This window comes from Apis mellifera, linkage group LG10, assembly GCF_003254395.2.
Source record: "Apis mellifera strain DH4 linkage group LG10, Amel_HAv3.1, whole genome shotgun sequence".
In the NCBI taxonomy this organism is placed as follows: Eukaryota; Metazoa; Arthropoda; class Insecta; order Hymenoptera; family Apidae; genus Apis; species Apis mellifera.
In genome coordinates this window covers 9,529,246-9,554,830 of record NC_037647.1, presented here as the reverse complement: position 1 = coordinate 9,554,830, position 25,585 = coordinate 9,529,246, and the positions used below count along the sequence as shown (strand labels likewise).

General features: G+C 45.1%; 1 long non-coding RNA gene across 1 annotated transcript in view; it reads left to right on the top strand.

Annotated features, from left to right (window-relative positions):
* LOC102656106 overlaps window positions 1-10,196 on the top strand; it is a 49,189-nt gene extending 38,993 nt beyond the window's left edge. Inside the window, exon 3 of the long non-coding RNA XR_001704610.2 lies at window positions 7,560-10,196. This is a non-coding gene — a long non-coding RNA (uncharacterized LOC102656106). The remainder of the gene's footprint in view (window positions 1-7,559) is intronic.
* Window positions 10,197-25,585: the final 15,389 nt, after the last annotated feature.

Below are 25,585 nucleotides of genomic sequence, written 5' to 3'. Positions count from 1 at the left end.
GTGTTGCGAGCTTCGAATTCGTTTCTTTGATTCGTGCAACAGATGAACAGAGAATCTATTTAAAACTATTGAGAAATTCTTCATTAAGATTCGCTCTTAAATGAAAGTTCAAGTAATAGCTCGCTGATCTATTATTCTCGTGCATTCGTTGCAACAGATTTTTACTGGGGAATATTTCGTAAGATTCGGGAAATTTTGAAGGGAGGGAAAGATAAATTGGCGTTGGAGAAAAATACCCGCTTTTCCCGGATACGGTAGCAACATTTCAACGTGATATTTCACGCGTCCGATTGGCGTGATTAACGGGAACGATTAATAATTAAGATCCTCGAGCGGGATCTTCCCCCAGAAAGCCGCGGGCTCCTCTCTCTCTCTCTCTCGCTTCGCTCCATCGGGAGCACCGTCGGGTAATGGCAATTTACGCGTCCCGCGGGACCAGATAACTTCATATCTTCCCGGTAATCATTTATTCTCTCAATGGGCATGATATTACCAAATTGAATTAGATAAGCGGTTACGTACGTACGTGTATCTACGTACGTGTTGCAAGAAATTCGGGGGCGAACGTTTTCGATTCTCCTCCTCCCAGTCGTTTTCTTAACTGTATTTCTTTCGATATAAAAATGAACAAGCAGCACAATACACGCGCAATTACGGACGATCGTCGATTTTCGTTCGTTCATTCTCTGCCCACGCGACTGGTTACGATTACGATTAGTCATCTGAAGAAGAATCGAAGAAGAAATATCGCCCACGCGTACACGTCGCGTTGTAGAAACAACGAAGGAAGGGGATTCCGCCGTGTTTGATTCGATTCGAGATCGAACAATGGCCTACCTGTCCACCCCACTCGTCCATCGTCGTTCAATACCCACTTCACCCGGCCGGATAAATTCGCAAAGAGAAAACACGGCTACCGAGCACGGCTTATTCAAATAAATAAAGGGATGGTTATATATATATATATATATATGGGCGGACGGGTAAATGGAGAACGTATTGAAACTTAAACGGTACCGCAAGTGTCGTCGAAAGTAGCACCCGTGTATGTATACAGCGGGGGGTGGGGGACGCCGGAAAATGTTTTGTTACCGGCGCGCGCGATCCTACGCCACGTGGCCGAGATTAATGTGTTTTGATTTTTAGACTTCGTATTATACTCCCTGGACCTTCTCTCTCTCTCTCTCTTCATTGTGCACGCGCGCCACGCGCTCTCCACCCATTCATTCATTCGCGACGGAAGCGCGCGAATTTCTACGAGGGAAACTCCATCGAATCGATCCTTTTTTTTCATTTTCCTAGCCTCCTGCCTCCCCCTGCTTCCATCGGGGATATTAAGGGCAGAGAAGTGAGGAGGGGAACGCGGTTCCCCCGTTATTCGATCCTCGTCGCGAAGGAGGAATAAAGAAAAGAGATACGTTTTTCTCAGGAAGAGTTAAGAGTTAGCGTGTGAACGCGGATTCCTCTCGTTCGAGTCCAGAATCGAAGGGAAAAATCGAAGGAAAGAGGGGATACACAGCATTCGCACGTTCGTTTCAATTTATCCCCGGTTTTTAACGTTTCAATTTAATTGACGGTACTCGAACGAGAAAGAGGGAGGTGGAGGAGAGAGAAGAGAGAGAGAAGAGAGGGAGGAAGAGACGACCCGATTAATTCCTTTGTCGCCTATCTACCGGTGGAATAACAAACCTCTTCGGCGGACGGGAGTCGAGAGGATACAAGGACGATAAAATCACGAGGGTCCACGGGACGGTGGATAAAAAGACTGTAAAGCGAGGAGGGGGTCGAGAGGGAAGACAGAGAGAGAAAGAGAGAGAGAAAGAGAGGGGGATTTTTCTGGGGGGTGGCAGAGGTTTGGAAAGGATGGAGGGAGGCGGGGGTTGGCGAGTCCTCCCTTCATTTTCCAGGATCGGTCGCCGTCGTGAGCAGAGGGGAGGAGGAGGTGGAGGTGGAAGAGGAGGAATAGCAATTAAAAGTATCTGGCACAATCTTCGTTAAACTTCTTCCTCGTTGTTGGTCGGCGGAGGGAAAGGCATTATTAAAACGTGCCGTCGGCTGCAACCGCCGCACCTTCTGCTCACTCCCCATGATTTTCCTCTCCATGTCCCCCCCTCCTCTCCCTCCCCCTGTCCTCGCCTTCCCTCTTCCCGCGGCCAGGACCATCCTACGTTTTCAACTCTTTTGCATAGAAAATACCCCCGCAACTCCGCCGAATATCCGTAAAGTTGTAAGTATCAAGCTGTTCAAAGATTCTGACATCCTCCTCGGGATGGAACGTGAATTTCGCCACTTTCGTTCCGTTTCCGTTTCTTCTTCACCTCTCGCGTCCTTCTTACCTTTTACCCCCTTCTCCCTTTTCGCATGTAAATTTTTCATAGATTCTCGCGAGCCGATGTTGCGGGGATTACATCCGCGACCATCCTCGTCGAGAGAAAAAAGAAGAAGAGAGAAAGAATCGATTTCGACGCGCTCCTCGTCGAGACATTGCAGGGAAAGGGAGGGAGGGGGGATTTAATTTCATCCTTAGGCAATTATCGGGATACTTGGAGGTGTATCGACGGGGGATATATATATATATCGAAGGAACGAAGGTGTTTAACGGCATTGTTCGAGCGGAAATCTCGATTATACCGTTGGCTTTCGCGCGATAAAATAGAAGGCGCGAAAGCGTGGCGGTTTTCTCCGTGGGGGGAGGGAAACGTCACGGCGGAAGCCCCCGGTTTATCGAGAATTTTGAGAATGGTAATGCGGAAGAAGGCCGGGAAGAGACATAGGGAGTAAAGGAAGACGTCGAGCGGGGTTTTGAAGGAGGAGGAGAAAGCGTTGCGTAAGAAAGGGAGAGAATAAGTTCTCAGGGTCTCTCCAAGTAATCCTGCTCCCGGCACCATCGAGGTCGAGGAATATATATATATATACATAGGATGAAAATACCTGGAGTTAGAGAGGTCTTACTCCGTCTCTTACTCACCCTCTTTCCACGGGATCTCGCACCCTCCACCCCCTCGCTCCGTCACCACCTAAATAAGATAGAAGTCGTCATATAATTCCGCGACTAATGCCCGTCCCTGTTAAGCCCTATCCTGTGGCCGATTATACGTTCGAAAAGCTCTTCTCTTCTCTTGACACCTTTGGGGATTAACAAATTTCTTTAAATTCTCTCGACAGGAATTTTGAATTGTTCAAAGATGATTGTTCTTGAGAGGACGTCCGAAAATTATTAATCCAACTGCGAAACTTTCGTTGAGACGACGAAAACGTCGACAGAAATCGTTGGACGAACACGGACGAGGGAGAGGACATTATGTCACAGTTGCTGAGAACGGCTCTCACGTTTACGATTGGCAATAGTGAGAAACCTACTCACAATATCGCTCGATTATTCCGTTACACTCTCCTTGGAAACTCACCTTGAAACGTGAGAACTTTTCTACGATTTAAACATTTTTCTTTCTTTTCTTCCAATGCTTCCCCGAGCATCCGTGTAACGCGATAATTCAAGAAACGAATTCAATCTTTTATTCGCGCGAAGTGTTACGAATTTTTCGTAGAAAAAAAAAAAAGATAAGATAAGTTTCTCTTCTCCCTCGGAAACACGTCCCGAGGTACACGTTCCCCGCTTAAAAATAAATTAATTAAGAACTAACGACGGCGATCTCGTAGCTCGGTAACACCCACTCGGGTGAAACGCATCGTTGGGGAGGAAGTCGAGTTGGAGGAAAGCAAATACTTTGGGGAGGGGGTGGTGGCTGCCAGCTCAGCCCGAAGGGAATGGGTAAGCGGAAGAACGAGAAAGAATTCCGTCACGATCTCGTCTGCGCTTGCTTTGTCCCCTGCTTTGATTTCTTCTCTTCGGTACTCGACAACCGAGAGAGCGAAACGTCGAGTGGGGAAGAAAGAGAGAGAGCGTGGAGAGACACAGACATCGAGAGAGAGAGGGAGAGAGAGAGAGGCTTTAGCTGGTTCGGTACCGGGAGAGTGAACGATATTTACATGCGATTTGCATACTAGTTGATCCCTATTGCTTCCATCTCCAACGAGGCAGCAGGGGCGGCGGACCTACACCCGAACCCTCCGTCATCCCGCGTTTCTACTCCTCTTCCTCTTCCTCTCGTTTCACGATTCCACGAGTTTTCATCTCTATCTCCGCCGCCTCCTCCTCCTCCTCCTCCTTCATCTCCGTTCGAGACTTCGCACGTTCCCGTCGAACCGCGTAAGCGAAACCCTTAACGCTAAAATCCGGAGCGGGGCATTCGACGCGTTCTTCCTCGAAATCCTCCTCGTTATCAACCTACACCTTAATGAAGTGCCCTCCTCCTCCTCCTTCTCCATTCTCTCGGTTTCCTTCGCTTCGTAAATAATTCTCGCGTGTAAGGAAAAATATTCGAGCGAAGGAAAAGGAAGGAGAGAAGCGAAGAAAGAAAGAAAAGCTTCTATTTGGAATACGATGGGAGATAAAGGAAACTGAGAAGGAGAGGAAAGTCGTTCGTTATCAAGGAGAGGAGGAAGAAGAAGAAAAGGAGAAGAAAGGTTGGCAAGATGTTTCCAGATTTCGCTTAGGGATTCGCCGACGGGATTAAAGGAAGTTGGCAGAGAGGCGTAATCAGGTCATATAAATGTGGCTGGCTAATTGCAGATAGTCGGTTTCACGGGGACGCGCTTGTTAAGAGAGAGCGGCGGAAAGGTAAGACCCGAAGGTGGTGGTGGTGGTGGTCTTACGTCTCCTGACGGACGAAGAAGAAAGGGAAAGGGCTTCCTCTCCCGGTTTCCTATCTCTCCGGCAAATGGGGAAGCCAAATTAGCCGGGATAATCAAGTCGGTCGGGCGTGGGAGGAGGGTGGTAAAGTTATACCGCACCGGCAAAAGTCGTATTCTTCGAAGAAATCGGCGAAAATCTCCGTTCGAGCGGAAAACGTCGAAAAGGGAGCGCGAGTTTCTCGTGCGACGACAATTCCATCCCTGGAGGACGAATTTCTCCAACTTGATTAAAAAGGACGCGAGGAAAGTTTCGCGTGTATCGAGGAAGGGTTCTAAACCCCTAAAACGATTCCATCCCATTTTTCGTCCAACGGGGGTGTATAAAGAGAAAAGGGGAGGGGAGATGAGAATCTTTTTTAAGAAAACCGAGCACGGGTCCATCGAGGAGCGGAGGAAGCGAAGATTGATATCTGAACATGCCGGTGCCACGTGAGCTGGCGAGCCACGGCGTCTAATTAACTCCGTGACTGGCTGACCCCGGGTGACCCTGGGCTCGTTGCATGCTTCGATGGCGCCTGTGTGCTTGCACATACACGCACGCGTCCATCTACGTGCACACGTGTTGCATCGGGGCCCCCCCCCTCGCACACCTAACGGACCCCGCTATTTCGTCGTAGATAGAGACATCATCGTGCCAACCGACCCGCTCTACACCTTAACCTTATACGGTCCTCGAAAAGGAAAAGGAAGATCCCTCCTCCTCAATCGAGTCCCTGCACGAACTCTCCAAGGAGGGCGATCACGAAGCTTTGAAGAGAAATTCGCGAAAAACTAACTTATTATCGTGTATCCTAGGATGATGATGAACGACGTAAACGTACCGTTAAATCCTCTTTGTCCGCGGCTCGAAACAAAGTGAGCGAGCAATCGGGGCGAGATCGTGCGGACCCGGTTTTTCACACGGCCTCGTGTAAAACGTGCCACCGTGCCGCGTCCAAGAGATAGACGTATACCGTTCGCGGTGTTTCGTTAATTAAAATGAACGAACGAGCGAGCGAGCGAGCTGGTTAATTTTATGCGAGTGGCGAATCGGGCCGGCGTGCATGGCTTTCCCATTACCGCGCCCACCTCCCTCCTGCGTCGATTGGTCATTGGTGTCACAAACGATCATCCTCTGCTCCGTCATCGCTCGAATATTGACGTTGCTCCCTTCTTCCCTTCTGTGTAAACGTATCATATAATACGTATATATGTATATTTTTTTAAACGCGTACCATTATCTTGGAGGGAATTAAATTTCTTTCTTCCCTTCCTTTCCATTATGAAATTATAGGAGGAGAAATATTATTCTTTCTTCCAAAAAAGCTTATCCTATGACGGATACCGTTTACCGCGATGCGCAGATTCGCGGTTAAAGGCGAGGAAAAAGCGTAGTATTTAATAGCGGGCAGGAACAGTGATACAGTGTTTATTGCCGACAGACGCCTGGAATTTTGAGCAGGCTCGACGACACTCGGAATACTACCGTTTTATTTCATAGCCAACCACCCCTCGCGCGTAATGGCGAATAAATTTTAATGAACGTCAAAAAAATAAACAGCCGGCCGGGCCTCTCCGGCTGTTTAATGGAGGTTTAATTCGACCGGTGTTAAACGGTCACGCGATTAACTTCCTCCTCCTCGCTACTTTTCAAAAAGTATATATATATATATATATAGTATATCCTCATCGATCCTCGAACCCTATAATAAATAAGTCGATACAGAAGAGGGTGGAAAAAAAAGAGAGAGTGAGAGAGGAAAGGCACAGAGGTTTCGCGTTGAAATTTGAATCGAGCCCGGAAAATGTTTGTCGACTCTCGGAATGGCGCGTACCAGCGCGTCACTCGTATTTTTCGGAGGAATAAAAATTTTGTTAGCCGCTAGACCGAGCGATTTCAAAATTCTGATCGGTCGCGGTGAGGGATCGTGTGGAGGGGGAGGGGGAGGGGAGGTGGGAAGGGGGAGGGATCCAGCGAGTGTGGAAAACAGGGTGTGGCGCGTGAGAGCTGGCTCACCTGAAACAACACAACGTTTTCAGATCGCTGATCCCATAAGCGTCCACCGTTTGATCCCTCCGCGTTGTTTTGCGAGCGTTGCGAGCGTCCCTCTGTCGGGACGTTAATTCGCGAAAAACTAGAACCTTCGACTCGAGAGGAGACTTAACTCGAATCCCCTCCTCGAACGAACCTATTCGAAGATGATCGATAAGATGAGATTTCGATATCTCTTGGAAAATTTCGAGGATCATGGTTTTTTGACACTCGCGCGAGTGTCAAGTGACGAGGTTATCTTTTTCAATTGCGCCTCGCCCAGCTGGTGGGTGAGCGAACGTTTTTTTTTTTCTTTTATTATTTTCTTTTTCGAGGGGTGAAAAGAAAGGCGACGTGGGGCGAGATGGAGTGCGGTGCGGAATGAGAGAGCGGAGAGAGAGATATATCGTGGCGTAATATGCAAAGCGGATCGGATGTAGCCGGCGGGGGGTGAAAGCGGTAGCCAAGGGGTGATTAGCGGGACAAAAGCTGGCGCCGCTACAAGTGGAACCAAATTGGTAGAAAATTGATAATCAACCGCCAATATCAACCTCCATTGGGAACCGCGTGGCTCGTTATCCTTCGAGAAGAGGGCAAAGGATTACGCGGAAACACGGGCGAAATATATTTGTTTTCACGAACGCATATATATATATAAAATAAAAAGACATATAAAGGCGATTGATCTCTTGGAAATTAATACGTAGCAATTGATTCGAAAAATATATCGCGACAACGACACACGTTTCACGAAATCATGAAATTTCTGGAAGAATTTACATTGTATTTTTAGGAGGAGGCGTCGTCTCGAGGTGAAAGAGGTGGGGAGAAGGTGCGTTCAAAGAAGGAAGAATCGAATAGAAAAAGGGATGAAACGTATGGAGCGTGAACAATATCCCTCGTAAAGAGTCGAGGCTCGAGGCTGGCCCCTGGTAAATGGAACACGTGTAAGGTGTCACATCTATCTGAAAAGTTCATCGTTACGAAGATACACGGATGAAAAGAGTTTCCTAGAATGTGAGCTATCTTTGGAACCACCATGGTGGCGAGTGTGTAATCGAAGGAATTGTAGAACACTTTTCTCATGCAAATACGCTCCCGAATACGCAGACCCGTGGAAGGGACAACGAACTTCTTTCGCTCTGCTTAAAACTTCGAACTTGGGTCCTTTTAAATTTAAATGCTCTCCCCTCGGCACGGTCGAGCAGCCGTCGCGCGTTCTTCTTCTTCTTTCCTCGCGTCGATGTCACGAAGATGGTAAAAAAAAAGAAAAAAGAGAGAGAGAGAGAGAAGAAAAAAAACGCCAAAGGACACGAACCGTACGATAGTGATCATTTTCGGAATAAGAAAAAAGAAAAAACCGATCTCTCTCTTCTTCTTTTTTTCTTTTTTTTTTTTATACAATTCGAATAATATTCACATTGTACGCGGAATTGTATCGCGATTATATCAACATATCTTCGAGAAGAAAAAGAGATAAGATTTTCATGGAGACGGTAAAAAAAAAAAGAAAAAGAAAAAGAAAAACGTTCGACGCGAGCTCGATTCGAAGGAGAGAAATTTTCGAGAAATTGTTTTTTCATTTTTTTTTCATCGTTTTCCTTTGGGAATTTTAACAATGTACATAAAAGATCGCGCCCGTGTTCACGGCTTGGTAATTATTGAAACGAATAAAATTTTCACTCTGTACGTAATAATAAGCGGGCACGCGAATATAACCATAATAATTGCGAAAACGTGCCCCCGAATCGTCGTAATACAAACGTATCAAAAATTATTATTTGCCGCTCGATGTCCAATGACCAGAAAAATATTTGCCCAAAGCGCCGTATACCGTTGGATACGGATCGCATTTGAAATTCGAATTATTATAATTACGGTGTGCGCGATTAAAAATGAGAAAGCTGGAGAGAGGAGGATAAAGGGATGCGTAACCTCCGCTTCGTTCGATGATATAATTATAAAGAGTTACATGGTAGAATGCGTCTACGAGCTGCGCTTATTAAACCAAAAATTTCATGCGCATTAAATTAAGAATAGATTGTATGCATTATCGTGTATATCCCACAGATATTTTTCCCTGGTGAATAAAAAAAATGAAAAAAAAAAAAAAAAAAAAAAAAAATGGAAAAAAAGAGAGAAAGAAATAAAAAAAAAAGAGGGGGGAAAAAAAAGAAGAAAAGAAAGATAATGAATGAACGAAAAAACTTGAATTACCTTACGCACGCGTTTCGTTCGCGTAGCGTGCGTGAAATTTTATTTCTTTTTTCTTTTCTTTCCTTTTTTTTTTTTTTTACCTTTTTCGAGCCACCAAGCTAACGATTCCGATATTGACACGGGACGTCAAGGTTTTTAAAACGGAAGATTCTCCCTTCCTCTTTTGTTTCTTTTATTTTTTATCTATTGTTTTTTTTTTCCTCTCTCTTTTCCTCCTCCCTTTTAATAGGGCGACAAGCGCGTTAATACACGTATACGCGCACATACACGCGTGTACGTATTTATAATTCGACGGAAGAAAGAGAGGATGAAATAGGAAGGAAAAGCTCGTGGCTCGTCCGCGTGAATGTGCATCGTGGTTGCCGTGTCGTTGTCGGGAGAGAACGAGAGTGACAAGGTAGAAGAGAAGAGTTATTAAAATGTAAATATGAATCGACAATCTGTAACCCAGCGCGTCGCGTTAAGCACGTGTGGCGCTGCCGTGTAGATAAACGTGCCTCGAATATTCGCGAAAGCGCGATGACGTTCGTAAATGGGCTCGGTGGAAAACTTATTTCAACCAACTTTTTTATCGCCAACAATTCTATCCAACCGCATGGAACGTCAACTTTTTACGCTCGATTTAACTTCTCGACTCGAAAAGCCTCCCGGTTTTTTTATCCGCCGAAACGGATATTGATAAATAACGCCACCGATTTTTATCTCGTTAACGCGATAATAAACATCTCGCCATCGTATATATATTTTTTTTTTTTTTTTAATAGAACATCGTCCCTCGATTCGTGCTCGTTCGGGATGGTCGCGAAGTAAACGAGTACGACGCGATTGATTAATCGCGATTTCCGCGTAATTTCGGCTCGCTCTTATATATTTTTCATTTCTCGACGGGGATAGATCCGAGCATATCGGACCATATTATACGAATCTGGTGGAAATAAAAATTCCTCGCCGTTCTGCTCCTGTTTTTTTTACCGGTGCCAGCCATAAATTTTTCTTCTCACCCACCCCTCGAAACGCTTTCCTCCTGATCTCTCTTTTTCTCTCCGTGTCGACTGGCTTCACAGATTTATGGACTTATAGATTCTTTCTCCTTTCTCCTTCTCTCTCCATCCCGTGGATTTAGCTAGGAATCTCGAAACCTCCTACGATTCCCTTCGAATCTATTTCACTCAACCATCTATATATATCGAATAACAAATAATCTCGACAATCATTCACGATCGATACATCGTTAATTCCATCCTTATTGTAGTAATAGTAATTACAGTCGACTAGGGAAAGGGGAGGGGGCGATTCCATCCTCCCACGGAGAGAAGATACTTTTTTCTTTTTTTTTGCCAAGGCAACGAGGTATATAGTTGGGGCGTGCAATTATATCCAGGAGGATAGTATCCGCCGGTTGGAAACATCGAAAGCGAAATCCCATGGGATGACAGTAACCACAGACGGTTCCTTTCCATGGCCGGTGGAATCTCATTCTTCGTCCCCTTTTGCTGCCAGCATCCCCGGCCACGGCCGGAGGATCCCTGCCTCCTCGATCTTTCTCTCTCTCTCTCCCTCCCTCTCCCTCTCTGTTCCTCCGCCTCTGCTCTCCCAGTTGATTGCTCTCTCGCGCCGCAACGGCGGCCGCGATAGCTCATAAATATTCAATGGCCACGCGGCCAAGATAAACTAATTAAAACTTAGATCTCGGTAGTCACTTTAGATTTTTACTTACACAAGAAGCATTTCAGCGGGGCCGGTCGGCCGACCGGCCTGCTTGCCTGCCTGCCTGCCTGCCTGCCTGCCTGCCTTGCCGGCCGAGAAAAAAGTCTACACGGAGCAGGGGGAGGAGGGTGTCCCCCCCCGAAGCCGCGAATCCGATTCGACTGTTCGCGGCGACCGGCACGCCACAGGAAGCTCGCCGAGGAGGGGGAGGGGAGGAGGGTGAAGAACCTCTTGCAGGCAAAAGGACGCGCAAAGAAGAAAGCTTTACTCTGTACTTCTCATTAAGGAAACCACGCTTTCTTTTCCATCCATCCTTCCCCCCTCCCTCCTTCTTGTACGCCCTTCGCGTCTTTCGAAAGGGCGTTCATCCCCCTTTTATCCCGTGTCCTCCTCCTCCTCTCTTTCTTTTTCTCCAAGGCCTTAACGAGAAATGCGGCCGCCAGAGAAATACGATCGTCCAGATTTTAACACGTTTTTATCGCATCTTTTAAATTCGAAGAGACGACGGGAGGGAAATAAGAGATTGCAGTGATTCAACTCGTTCAACTTCTCTCAATCTTCGGGAATGAAACGATATGGAATCGTAATGTATCCGCTCGGATACATTATCCACGGTTCGAGATAAAAATCTCTTACGCGATTTCTCTCGCGTGGAAACGTTTCGACGATGGCGACGAAAAATCATTCCATCGGTGGGAGAATATCATCCTCGCGATCTTGGCGTCAAACTTTCTCTCTTTCTCTCTTCTCCCCGATCTAGAACGAGGGCGAGGAACGTTCGCCTCTCGTCACGCTCGTCACTTGCAATATCGTTCACGATCGATCGAAGAGAGATCCGTGAATAATCGGCCGGATCCATTATCGCGCGTTTTTTCTTTCCTTCGACGTCTCCGTCGCTAACGAAATGATTTATTAACAAGTTCGAGACAGGGGATCTCGATCGAGAGTTTCTCCTCCTCCGTTTCAGCTTTTCGATCCGAGCGTAAACAAAGTTCTTTTAACCGCGAATCTTCTCCTTCTTTCCTTATCCACGGGAAGGGAAGGGAAATCGAGTTTAAGAGAAGGTCGGTCCTTCGTTCGAGGAAAATAGGATGCTCGTCACCCTCTTCCGATGATGATGAAGATGCGGGCAGAGATCGGTCGATCCTTCGTTAGAAATTCCGCGCAATCATATTCGAGCAAATAATTCGTTAGGCCCTCGTTCCACGGCCTGTTCGTTAGTATAATTAAAATAAATTCAAATGACTCTCTTGTGTCCCCCGCTCCCTCCGTCTTTGGTCTCGCAGGCATTCTCCTCCTCCTTCTTCTTCTTCTTCTTCCCTCCCTTCTTTCTTCCGCTTGTTCTTCTTAAATCCGTTGATTAGCGCAAAAATCCGCTTACAAATTAAGCGGAGCCTCGTGGCCGTGCCTCCAAACTCCCTCGAGGACTCTCCTCCGGGATGGAATCTCCGAACTCCCTCCGGAGGAACGGAGAGAAAAAGAGAGAGAGAGAGGAAAGACGGAGGAGGATGAAAGGGAAAGAAGACCGAAAGAAGGGTGAGTACTTTAATATCTTAAGTAAACCTGGCGCGGGATAAAGAAGAGGGAGAAAAAAAAAAAATAACTCCTGCCGAGAGTGGAAAGAGAAGCGGGGCGGTACGCGAAAACATGCGCGACGAATTAAAATACGAATCGAGGAAGGGAGGAGGAATCTGGATGTCGGAGTTTCAGCGCGGAAAATATTTGCTTTTTCGTTTCCTTCCAGCTCGAAGAGGTGGTTGGAGAAGCTAAAAAAAAAAAAAGAGCAAAGCGAAAGATTAATGCGACGAACGTCGTTCTCCGTGAGAGAGAAAATTTTTGGAAATCTTCTACGAGTGTAACAAATTTACGCTTTACCCCTCCTCGCGATTTGGGAAAGAATATATTCGGGAACGCGGTGAAACGTGTCGAAATTCGACAGATCTACCCCCTTAAGAGGGCATCGTTAGGGTTGTTCCGATTCCCGTGACTCATCCGCGTAGGACTCGATATATCGGCCGAGAGAGAGAGAGAGACCTCGCACACGCGTCCGATTTCACCATAAAACGTGCACGCTCCTCCGATCCCGGTGTGTTTGAATGTGGGCGGGGTGGGTTGCCATTTGCAATGCAAACGATAACACAGCGTATCGCACGAAAACGCGCACACAGGCACACAAAGGTTCCCGCAAACGGAACGGGGTACCGAACAGAGAGAGAGAGAGAGGAAAAGAGAGAGAGAGAGGAAAGGGCACGGAAAGGATCGAAAGAGAATCGTTTGCCGAGATTCCGCGCCGCCGATCACCTCTTTCTCGCTACGTTTCCGCGGAATCATATTCCCCAAAACGTGTACAAAACAAACTAGTGGCGCACCACCACACAGCTACCACGTACAACGTAGTACGTGAGTGATCGTGCAGAAATTGGAAATTTCTCCACGTCGTATTTCTTTATCGAGAAATAAATAGAAGAAAAATTTTCCTCTAGAGAAAAATTTTATCGTTAGAGAGAAAGAAAATTGCAAGGCGAAAAAAGAGAAAAAAAAAAAAAAAAAAAACCTCCGCCAACGGCAACGTGTTCCCATATAATCCGTTTCGGTTAGTTTCACGCGAAGAGCGAGAAGTTTCTCGCCCATCGATCAGCGGAACGAGGTGGAAGCTTTTTCCTTTTTTTTTTTTTTTTCCGGCACGTAGCTCATTTCATTTGCTCGAGCAGCGCAGAAGTATATACAGAAATACATATATATAAATATATATATATTTAGAGAGAGAGAAAGGGAGAAGGAGAAAACGGTATCGAGCCGGCAATCTCTGCGAAGTCGGCGGCCACGCGAGCCCCACGAGTTGGTCGGCGAGCTTACGCAACGCGAGGGGGCGGCAGGCAAGTGGCGGCAAGGGCTGGGGGGCCACCGAATGCCGTTCCATGGCACGCGGAACACGGAATATCCGTTTTAGAAATGAGCTTACTTTAAGGCCGTCCAACGACCCGCCTTCCTGCGGGATCCCTCCGCGCGATGGAGATCGGTAATTAATCATTTAGGAAGCTGGCCTGGCCTCTCGGTCTCGCGCGGCCGTGAGGGGTGAGGCCACCGCCTTCGGAGGGGCGGGGGTTAAACGGAATAAAAGGCAAGCTCGTGTGTACACGAGCGGCACGGCCGAGGAAACGCCAAATGGCCAGCGCCGACTGAGATTGGCTTCGGCCACGAACGCCGCCGTTCCGGCTTACGTAGAACTGGGGCTTCCTTTACATACGTACCACCTACCCCACTGGCGTAGAACTTCCTCCTGCGCTCGCGCGCGCGCGCGTATGCACAGATCTCCATTTCCAAATCTCTCTGCGATTCGTCTCGTGTATTTCGGGGAAAGAAAGAGGGAAATTTCTCACTGCGAAATTTAGATTAAATTCGCGACGGAGATGGGAAGAGGGGGTGTGTTCGCGAGAAAAGAGGGAGGAAAAGGGGAGGAAAAGTGGGAGGGGGGGAGTGGAGAGAGTAATTTGTTAGCACGGTTATATCGGGTACGATGTAAAATAGCCGCGATACGGGTTAAAAAAAGGGGGTTAATATCGGGGTCCTACGACATTGCACCCTCTCGTGCGTAGGACGAAAGTACGTCCCCGCTAACTACCCCGTACGAGTGTAAGTACGTAAACCGTGTATCCTACGTATGTTCCAGTCGTTATCGCAATCTCGACCCCGTTTGATATAACAGTCACTGTGACGACTATCGTCTTCCGACACGCGAGGCCGTTGCAGGGTTTTACACACCCTGCACGGACCTCTATGAAATTGTTACAATAGGTGGAGTAACTAACGGCGACGGCGATAACGGCCATCTAACGACCATCGTTTGATATCCGCCCCAGACTCGTGGAACGCCGAAAGGACAAAGGTTCTTTTTTCCCTTCCTCGACCCCCTTCCCTTTTAAAAATTTAGAGAAAAAAATAAAAGGATTCCTCTTCCTTACTGCCCATTTATTACATCGAGATTTTTCCACGAAAAAATACGGTTTCATTCGACGACGCGAAGACGCTCGCGATAGTAACGCTGAATCGAATTGAAAGTACAATGGCGGTTGATAATTAAGCGGCGAAGATAATTAACCGCCGTTCTTTATAAATTATTATACCCTCGCGGAGAGAGAACGAAAAACATTTATATACGAGATATTATAATTATCCTCTGTATCGGTGTGTATACACAACGTTATTTATCGAGCTCATAATTCGCGAAAATTCGAAAATTTCCATTCCCTCCGCGCGGGATCGGAAAAGCCTCGCAACGGAGGGAGAGGGAATAAAATTGCGACGGTCAAGTGTCGGACTCGGCCATCAATTAACAGGGGCAGAGATAGATAACAATTAGCCGGGGATAGGACGGACCCCATGGGGTCGGAATAGGTTGATGCGAAGACGAAGGGCGGAGATGCAAGACGCTGGGAAGGGGAGAGGAAGGTTGACACTGGCTTGTCAAGATCCATAAACGGCGGCCACAGTTGCAGAACTGTTAGAAGGTGCTAACGAGCGTTCCCTCGCTAGATTCGATCCTTCGAAGCCAATGTCCCAAGGGCCACCATTACCGTTGCCTTCGCTGTCCTCGCCATTATCCACCACACCCTCCATCGACAACTCCACCTCGAATCACGGTCCTCCTCGTTAACCTCCTCGAAACGATCTCTTTCCAACCGTTTCTCCCCTTGTCGTGCGTTTGTTTTCCGCCTTCTCTCCTCCTCGTCAAATTCTCTCTCTCTCTCTCTCTCCAAGTCTCGGACCTTGGAGGAAAGAGAAAGAGTTGAAAGGAAGGAAAAAAAGGAAGGAAGGAACGACGATTAAGAATATAGGAGAAAGGACAGGTTGAACGGTAAAACTGGTTCAACTATCTCTTAAGTATGTTTTTACAAATAGCAACCGAGTATTCCGACGAATGAAACCCGATCGAGTTTCCCGCTTGCAAAAACAAGCCGCTCGTGTTTTCGCGCAATGATCGGTCCACCGTGAATCGGAACCCACCGCCGGTACCTTCTGTTTTTGCACGTAGTGTGGAACAACAGTTTCCCCGTTCCCCCCCTCCCGCATAACTAAAACCGCAGTAGGGTATTATTTCGCGTGCTCGTGTAAAAATATACAATCGAGCGCGCTCGATCGAACACGAAATGGAATGCCCGCCGCCGGAAACACCTTTCGGCACCACCTCCCCCCCTTCCCCTCCTCGCCAATTTTTCCATCTCCTTCGAATCCCTTTTTCAGGCCTTCGATCGACGATTCCGTTCGATTCCGTTTTTTAAAAGGAGGAGGAGCGAGATGAGGTTTTTGATGAGGTCTAAAAATAAAACGCGTGTTCCAGGAAACGAGACGTACGAGACGTTTCTCATTACGCTCGCTTGTGTATTACGTTTCGCATTAGTTCCAGCCGGTCTAATTGCCGCTACGATGTACCAGCGATGATTACGCTCGCCGATAACGGATTTGATTATAACTGTTAATTCGTTGCGTACCACGATTACGTATCGAGATTATAACTAATTATTGACTTAAATAATACACGGGATATAGCCCGAGTTCCCTCGAGAGCCTCTGTTTTCCCCCCTCGACAATACTTCCAATTTCTCACGCGGATGCGTAGCACGCACCGTGAACGTTTCAATTAATCTGTTAAGTACGTTGAACCGTTTTTCTTTTTTTTTTTCTTTTCTCCAATCTTCTTTCCTTTCTTTCTTCTTTCGAGGCACTACGATCGTCTCTACGATAATTCTCTCGATTGAAAAAAAAACGGAGAATCGCGATCTACGGTCGCGACAGGAGGGGACAAAAAGAAGAAGCTCGAAAATCGAAGGAAGAAGAAGAAGAAGAAGAAGAAGAAGAAGAATAAGGAGGAGGAGAAGAAGTGAAACTGGAACGGGAACGGAAGCGGCGTCGTAAATCACCGACAGTGCGGAATAACTGGCAAAAGCGCGATAAATCAGGGATCCGAGGGCAACCGAATTAGGAAATTGGCTGCTTAAAAACCGCAATGACGTTAATCCCAGCGTGGCGGCAGCTAGGAGAGTATTCAGGCTACCACGTTCGCCACTCGCGCCACATCGCAATCCGAAGAGGGGAGGGAGAAAATAAAACTGATCCGGCCAAGGAGCGGTTCCGTATCGCGGCTGTGCCGGGTGGAATAATGCGGAATAAAATCAACGTAACTCAATCGCGGTTGTCTTTCGAGATCAGCCTCCCCGTCTTGGCCGCTGATAAATGTTCGATACCGACTACCTGTACATACGAACGCCCCGTCCCTCTAATTCCCCGTCGACCTCGACGCTCTGTCGGAGCAAGGAAGCGATAAAGCTTCGGCGTCCAAAAAATCTTTCCCAGAAATTTATCACCGTTCGACGTCTCTGGCATGCGAGGCAACCGCGTTTCAGTCCCCTCTTCTCTCTCTCTCTCTCTCTCTTCGTATTTCTGCATACTATATTATGCGTTTCCGCGATCTCGCGGGATACACCCGTGAAATACGAGCAGAAAAATATCATAGCCAAGATGAAGAATCTCTCCACGGTTGGTCGAAAACATTCTCCACTCTAATACACGCTGTAACAATACTCGTGAAAGGAAGGAAGGAAGGAACGATTCGTCGCGTTGTATAATATCGAAGCTAATCTGAAAGCCAGCTTCGATTAATCCGAACCGTTAATAGCGGATAACTACTGGGCGGGCAGATTTTCGGTTTGAGGCGAATTGAATGGGCCTGAATTGACGCGGAGCCGCGCAACGACTTCCCTTCTCGAATATGGAACGACCAGCCCGCTAATGAGTTTCGGCGAACTCGGCCGATCGCGCAGAGACCGCGTTACCGATCCGTGAGAATGTATCGAGCGATAAGCAAGGAGCGCGCGACGCGGGCCATATATATATATACAAACACACGGGGATCGGTGTGTGATCGATTACGACGGTGACGTTGGTGTCCGCGGGCGTAAATAGGAGGGCACGAATCGTGACCAGGACAAACGAACCGGGAACGGACGGGCAGAGGCGACCGGGGCCAGAGTTGACAAGCGCCAATAGACGGGCATTCCGCCTCAACGCATTAATCGAGTTATTAATTATGTAGTCTCATGCTAATTGTGCCTGTAATCTGCCCGCGATGGCCGTAAAATATCCATTCGATTTACGTTTCGATGGATTCGAGAGTTTGGGCGTAAATGATCCGTGCTTGTTTCAACCTGTTCCGATCCTGCCCCCCCTCCCCCCTCCGATACGAAACGCGTCATTGTGCTTCTTGCGCGACACGAACCGTATTTCCTCTCCTCCCCCCGATTAATGAACTGCTCTATTTCGACGAAATAATAATCCACCAATCATAGGGAAAAGAGGAACGTTCGAATGATCGAACGAAACTACTCGGTCGATAATAAACTTCTCGGTGGAAATTTTTCGAAAACAAGAGGGTAAAAAGTGACTGAAACGCGGGTTTCGTAAGAAGCGAAATCCCGATCGCGATGGGCACCTGTCGCGTAATCAAGGTGCGCGCAAGTATAGTAGAGCGAGCAGAGAAATGAAACGAAAACGCTCGGTTTTCTGGGATGGGGTGCGTGCAAGAAGCCGCGCTACGGTTATTACACGCGTCACGCGGCACACCACGGTCACGCACCCTCCCCATACCCGGGTCTCTCCCTCGAACGGGGAAACGACGGGGTCTTATCGTCGCTCTTTATCTTGTCAACCGAAGGGGCAGCCCCATTACGCCACTTACGGGGCACCCGAGTCGCGCGTTCACCTCCTTTCGGAAAACAGGGCAGAGGGAAGCATTGAAAACTTGAACAACCTCGACCGGAACTCGCACGCGAGCCAAGACGTTTCCGCGGCACCACCTGCGATCCGACTCGGCGATAAACAAATAAATAAATGTATCTGTCGAGCCGATATTTTTCAATCCTTCCTTCCCCCCCCGATTTTCTGTTTCTATTAATCGAATTCGAATCCGTCCGTTTCAATCGCGCATTACACGAATGCCTGGAATAATAATTACAACTAATCGTTGGATCGTTAATTAGAAAAAGAAATAATCTCGCTGCGATAATTGATCCCGCATCGTCGTTTATCATTAATCGTGATGTATATACGAACAATTTAGAATCCCCCCTTTTTTTTATCGATTTCTACGTTTCAGGGGATCGAGGGATCATCGTTATCGTTATCAGTCGACGAGCAACGAACGAGTATTAAATAATTACGGTTGACATTCTTTTTTTTCCTTTTTTTTTTTTTTTTAACGATCGATAATGAGCCGGAATAATGAACGAGAATAAATTGCACGTTGTTACGACACGTTTAAGCATACCTAAATATTAATAAGTAGGTTCGAGATATCGGCCCGATATCGGAGCATGTATTTACGACGCGAGATAACACCTGCGCTATCGATACCGATCTATCGACATTCGTTCCTTCCCTCTTTCTCCCCCGGCATTTGCCGTATTCATGTTCGCTTTTAACGCAACAGAAATCAATTAGCATTACATTCCCACTCGTGGTGCATCGCGTCGTGACATTTTTTTCAACGAACGAATCCTTTCCAACGGGAATATCGCATAAATCGTGTAAAGCTGGAAATCGTGGAAACAATTCGACCGCGTTGAAGAAGAAAGGGTGGAGAAAGAGGGAGGAGAGCAAGAAGAAGTTCAAAATGACGATGTGTATATATATATATATACGTATATAACGAAAGAGCTGTAGCAAACGACCCCGAAGGTTGACTCGATCCAGACGGGAGGAAATTTCTCGAGCGTGGAAAAGAAGATGGTCGACGATCCATACGGAGGGAAACGTACGAAGTGGACGATATAGGTTATCCGATATATACGCGGGGCTTGATATAGCGTGCCAAAACCGCTCCGTCTTGAGGAGGCGGAACGAAGAGAAGAACCGCCGCCGTTATCAACTCGGGCCACGATTGGCCGAGCTCAGACGGTGCTCCCGGAGCGGCCAATGGCGTCCTGGTCTCCGCTTTTCAAGGATTCTCCCCCGAAATCCTGGGTGTGGGCGAAGCAGCCCAGGAGGATCGCACGGGGGGTAGCGTAGCTTCGTGGCCTTTCCTCGCCTGATACGCGCGCACACACACACACACACGCGCGCCGCCGAAGGAGGCCGCTGCCCACTGGTCACCGCTTCGCTTCCAACACCCCCCCACGTTTTCCTTTTTCGCCCCTTTTTCTCGTTTACCCGGCCCAGAGTCATCCCTCCGACTCTTTACCCCCCTTCCTCCCCCGCGACTACTCGATTCTTCCGGACCGTCTTCCTTCCCCCGTTCCCCCCCCCAAGAACGAGCCCGATTCCCACAATAGCCCGCCTTTTTTCACCCGCTTTTTCTCCCAATTCCATCGAGATCTTTCCACCGTGCACAGCTCGCCTATGGAATCGCCTGCTGCATCAGAATTGCCAACGATATACTTTACTTTATCTATAAGAGGGGGGTGGGAGGGGCGATAAGAGTCTCGAACCGTTATAATTGCAACGGAAAATCTATTTACGTTCGTCTTTTTCTTTCTCGAGTTTAAACCTCATCGTGAAAATGAGATAAAAATATATATATATATATTGATTAAATCCATAGAATTCTTCGATAAAAGCTACTTAGGAAGAAAAAGTTAAAATGTTAATACGATGTGTGTATGGATTTTGTATCTATTTTTCATACGAATCTTAATTACTTCCTTTCGTCGCGTACAATGTTTACAGGAATGAATCGTGAAGGGAGGAAGATTTGTGTGTATAAATAAATAAATAGGAGAATTATCGTTAGATTATATTCTAGGCGATAAGATCTCTGAAGAAGGCCGGGATTTCCTCTCGGAATAACTTTAACTTTACTCGTTCGTAACTATTCCTCTACTCCACGAGAGAATTATGAAGAAGCTGCGAGTGACATGGCAGCATGTCGGGGACGATATAAGAGCGCCTTTAAGATCCCTAGCAGCCCCTGTCAGCTAGAGCTACTTGATTTTTTTCCCTTTTCTCCTTTTTTCTTCCCCCCCCCCTGGATCTGTTATCGTTGCCCGCTCGAACGAGTAGTACAGCACGGTTTTATTATTATTATGCAAGCGTAAAAATGTTGAACGTTCCGGATAAGATGGCGATATCGCGAATAATTCTGTCGCGTCTCGATAACGTCTCTTCCCTGAAAAGATAAAGGAGAAAAAGAAAAAAAAGAGGAATTCCTCGAGTTTTCAAAAAAAACTTTCATCTATCCTCGATGAGAAAGGAAAGGAAGGAATAACAGGTCGTGAAATTTGTGAAAATTAATCTGAGAAATAAGAGAAATCGTGAAACCGTGATCGTAAAAGGAAAAAGGATTGGCGGGGCAGGTGAATGATAGGAGGAGGAGGAGGAGGAGGAGAGTCGTAAATAATCGATAAATAAAAGGGAAGTGATCGCGGGGAGGAGGGAGGGTCCGGGCTATTGATAACATTATCATAAAAGCGGCGTTAAATGGTCGGCCGCGAGGTTACGCCGATGCGGTGGTGGCAAAACGGCTCTATAAATGCGTTTACTTTGAGCCATAAAAGCGGCGTGCTTCGGTTGCCACCGTTAACGTATACCCGCACACACCGTATACAAACCGTATATATACTGTACGTATATATACGCGGCCGATGAAGCGATTGTATGCGAGCGCGCATCTATGGAAGGAACGAGACGTCGAAGCACCACCGCTTTACGGTAAAAGCCCTCTTTGAGGGATCCGTTTATTGGTTGCTAAACATCGATATATTGCTTTCGGGGTTGCGCAAAGAGGCACGCTGTCCTCCGCGTATCCACCTATTCAACCATACGCTCCACTCTTTTCCTCCTCTCTCTCTCTCTCTCTCGCTCGTTCGTTCGCTCGCTCGCTGCGTACACACACGTACATACTGCACATATCTGCACGCGCGTATAATACATACTTAGCACGGGCGTACCAACGCTTTCTGAGCTTTTGAAAGCGCGCTGCCGCATCGCGTGTCTTCGTGACGCGAATAAATAAAATTTTCGAAATCGTGGGGCATATTTTTCGCGGGGGAGGAATGGGGCCGTCGGTTCTTTGGATGTTAAGAGGTAAATAGAGTTGGAAGGAGGAGCGAAGAGGTTGAAATTTGTTGGATTGGGAGTGTAGAGGAATGAGAGGATGAAAAAAAAAGGAAAGGAAGAAATAAAGAAAATTTATACGAATTACGTATATAAGTCACGTTCCAAGATAATAATAATAATACGAGTATCGGCAAATTGGACGTTTTATCCCGGATCTGGTGTTATTCGGATCTCGTCTAAGACGGAATACACGCGGTGCAAATTCTCGTAGACACGTGGCTGGATAATATATATCCGATGCGAGCAACGGATGGATGATCGATTGGATGGGATAAAAAGCGGAATCACAAAGGATCAACGAGCATCTCACCTCAAAGATATGTCCCTTCGCTGTCGAGACGATCCGCTGTCAACTCCTCGCTCACGTTTTCCCTCCCTCGTTGGCCAACACTTTATCTCGGTTGCATCATCTTTGAAACGTTCGTCGAATCCACGAAGACGTAGGGAATATATATATATATAAGTGTGTGTGTGTGTGTGTGTATATATATAACGTAAACGAGGCAGAAAAAAAAAAAGAATAACGAATCGGTTGGGTCGCTTTCAGAAGGCGAATTAAAAAACGTAACGATGTTGAGGATGCGTTTCTCGTATCCTTTCGTATCAACAGCGAGAATATCGTGGAAAAATTTTATCGAGAAAGTCGTTACGCTAACGATCACGGAATTTCCATGAAATTGCTTATTAAATTACTAACTTTTTCTTCGATGATTTAACGTTGCCGAGGCCATTTGTCTCCGCGGATTGTATCGCCTCTCTACCCCTGTTAATAAAACAAACCCTGTTAGAGGCTTTACCCTCTTACTTACTTACGGAAACTTTTGCCATGACTTTCATCGTTTGAAAAATTCATCTCTCCTCGTTCAAATTTTTTTCCTTTTCTCTTTTTTTTCCCCCCTCTTCTTTCTATCCGGTTCGGTTCGAAATTTATATAAGTCTGTCCCTCCCCCCCTTTGTTTTTTAATCTTCATGAATATTCGTCTCGAGATTAAGTTCGAACGTTTAACGCTCCCCCTCCCTCCTTCCTCTCCTCTCTCTTCCCCTGCTTGATTTCAAACGCATGATTTTATATCTATTTACGGGTCGCACATTACGGGTTGAAACGATATATTTTTGGAAGGGACGAGAGAGAGAGAGAGAGCCCGTGGAAAATCGCACTCGGATCGATCCTGAATGAAAATGTTGAAGCGCGCTAGTTTTGGTCGGGACAGGCGTGCAGCCGTCGCACGGAAAGACACGCTAGGCTACGGTAATAATAATAGGCAAAATATTCGCCGGTTTATTCGTCGTATGCGTGGATGTGAGCACGATTTCGTGGGATGTCGGCTGGCAACATGTGGTTCGACGAACGCAATCTGCCACTGACATTTCGAATTAAACTCGTCAAGGATTACCCTTATGCTGGAAAAAAAAAATAAAAAAAAAAAGGAAAGAAAGAAAGAATATATTTTTGCAAAAATTAACTCGATATCTATGCGTGTATATATATATATATATTTTCGATAGGTTCGAAGAAACGTTATTTACTTACGGATGTGTTCGAACCGATGGTATTACTGTATAAGGGAAAAGAAGCAGAAGAGGCCGCAAAAAGTGGAAAAGGGTTCTTATAGTCGTAGCTTTCAAGCTTCGACTAAGCCGATATGCATTCATTATAATAAGAAATGGAAGACGGCGAGTGAAAAGTTTTGAACGCGCCCTGGCTTATCAACTTCCTCTGAATTTTCTATTATTTAAGAGAACTCTCGTTCCATCTTTCATTCACCCTCCCTCTATCTCGCCTGTTCTCTTCGTTCTGGACTTCCTTCCTCCTCGCCTTCCTCCTGTGCCCATTCGCGGCACTTCCTTCCTTCCAAACACGCCGTCGAGGTACCGACCAACTTAACTTAACTTTCTTCTTTCGATGCGGTGCAAAAGCTAAGATGCGCGGCATTTGAAGTTCCCCGAATAGCCATTAGCATATTTATTTGTCATTCAATGCAGCCTTAAACGCGTTTTACCCGTAAAACTGGCAACTTCCTTTCAACTTGTATCACCGTGGATCACCGAAACGATAAAATACACCCTGCTTCTTGATATGTATTTATATATATATATATAGTTTATCCTTAAAAGTTAGATTCACAGTGCAAAGATAATATAAAAATGTGTATGTAAAAATATATTTTCCTTTAGGGTTAGATATTAAAGTAAACCTAAAAAATTTCGTATATTGTTCGATGAACACTTTGATGTAAATTAATAAAAATAGTTATTTTTTTTAGATTACATTCTTGTGATCGAAAATTTTTAAATTATGGTAAAATCTTACGTTACTAATAATATGTAGTATAATAAATAGTAAAATATTTTGTAAATTGTATAGACGATAAAAAATGATGTGGATAATTGGTCTTCAAAAAGATTTACATTGTCAAAATTTTATAATATTCCTCTTATATCGTGCGATGGAAAAACATTTAAAAAGATTACCGTATTAAATATTATTTAAAAATATTATAGATGTAATAAAAATTTAAAAGAAAAACAAAAGCGTGCATTTTCAATATCTAAAAAAAGTTTGTATATTAAATAACATTAAAACTGAATAAATATTAAAATTAATATGAATCAATGAATTAATTCAATTTGAAGAATGTCTTTTAAAACTATTATTTGACTGTTATTATGAATATCTGCGTGAACTAGGATATTCATATACCAGCAATCAGAAAATTGATTGATGAGAAAACTTTTTATTTTCTTTTTTAACAGACAACTTCTACTATTATCGTAGACAAAAAAAAAATAAATCAAATATTCAATTTATATTTTTGTCTCAAGGATCTTCTCACTATATTATTAGTATTATTCACAATTTTATCGCTCAATGTTATTAATAATAGTTAGAATTGCAAGTAAATTTCAATATAAAATTACAAATAATTGTTTGTTTAAATCCTACTGCTACCGTCGAATGATATCTCGAATCAAAAACTCGAATCATATATCAAGATATATGATGTTTTTTAAGATCATCATCCCAAAAATATATTGTAAAACTGAGAATATAATTATTATTGGAATTATTATTGAAAATTAATAATGAAAATGTTCGATCGGATATTTCGTATGTATGATCATGAACAAAGAAGAATAAATAATGAAAAAAGGACAGAGATAAAATAAAAATTAGGAAATCAGCGCCATCTCTAAGTATTGTAAATAAAACTAATATAAATAAGACGAAATAGTAAAGAATTAGTTGTTAGTATTGGTTATCATCAGTTAGCAAGCACCGAAGATAAAAGTTCCGAAGATAAAGTAAGAATTGAAGATCAGCGCCATCTCTTCAGTAATTTTATCTAAAGAAATATCTTTAGATAAAAAAGAGCAGTATAAGAGTGACATCTATATATAACGTGATATTTATATATTTTATATCATATGTAACATCTGAAATACCAAAAATATACAAAAAAAATTAAAATATTTTTTAGCATTTCATATCGAAGTATTTATAATCTAAATAAATATTTATAATAAATTAAATTAAATACAAAAATTAAATCATTAAAAAAATACAAATATAAAAATTTATGCTCATAATTTTTTCATAATTTTATTTTAAAAACTGAAACAAGAGTATTATTTTTTTTTTCGCGAAAATTTATTTATTTTTTCAAATTTCGTTTCAATGTTTGCAAAACATTCAGATTTTTGATCGAAACAAAATCAACAAAAGAAAACCGAGATGGAAAATTTAAAAAATAAAATCTAAATTAAAACTTTCTATCATTATTTTCATAA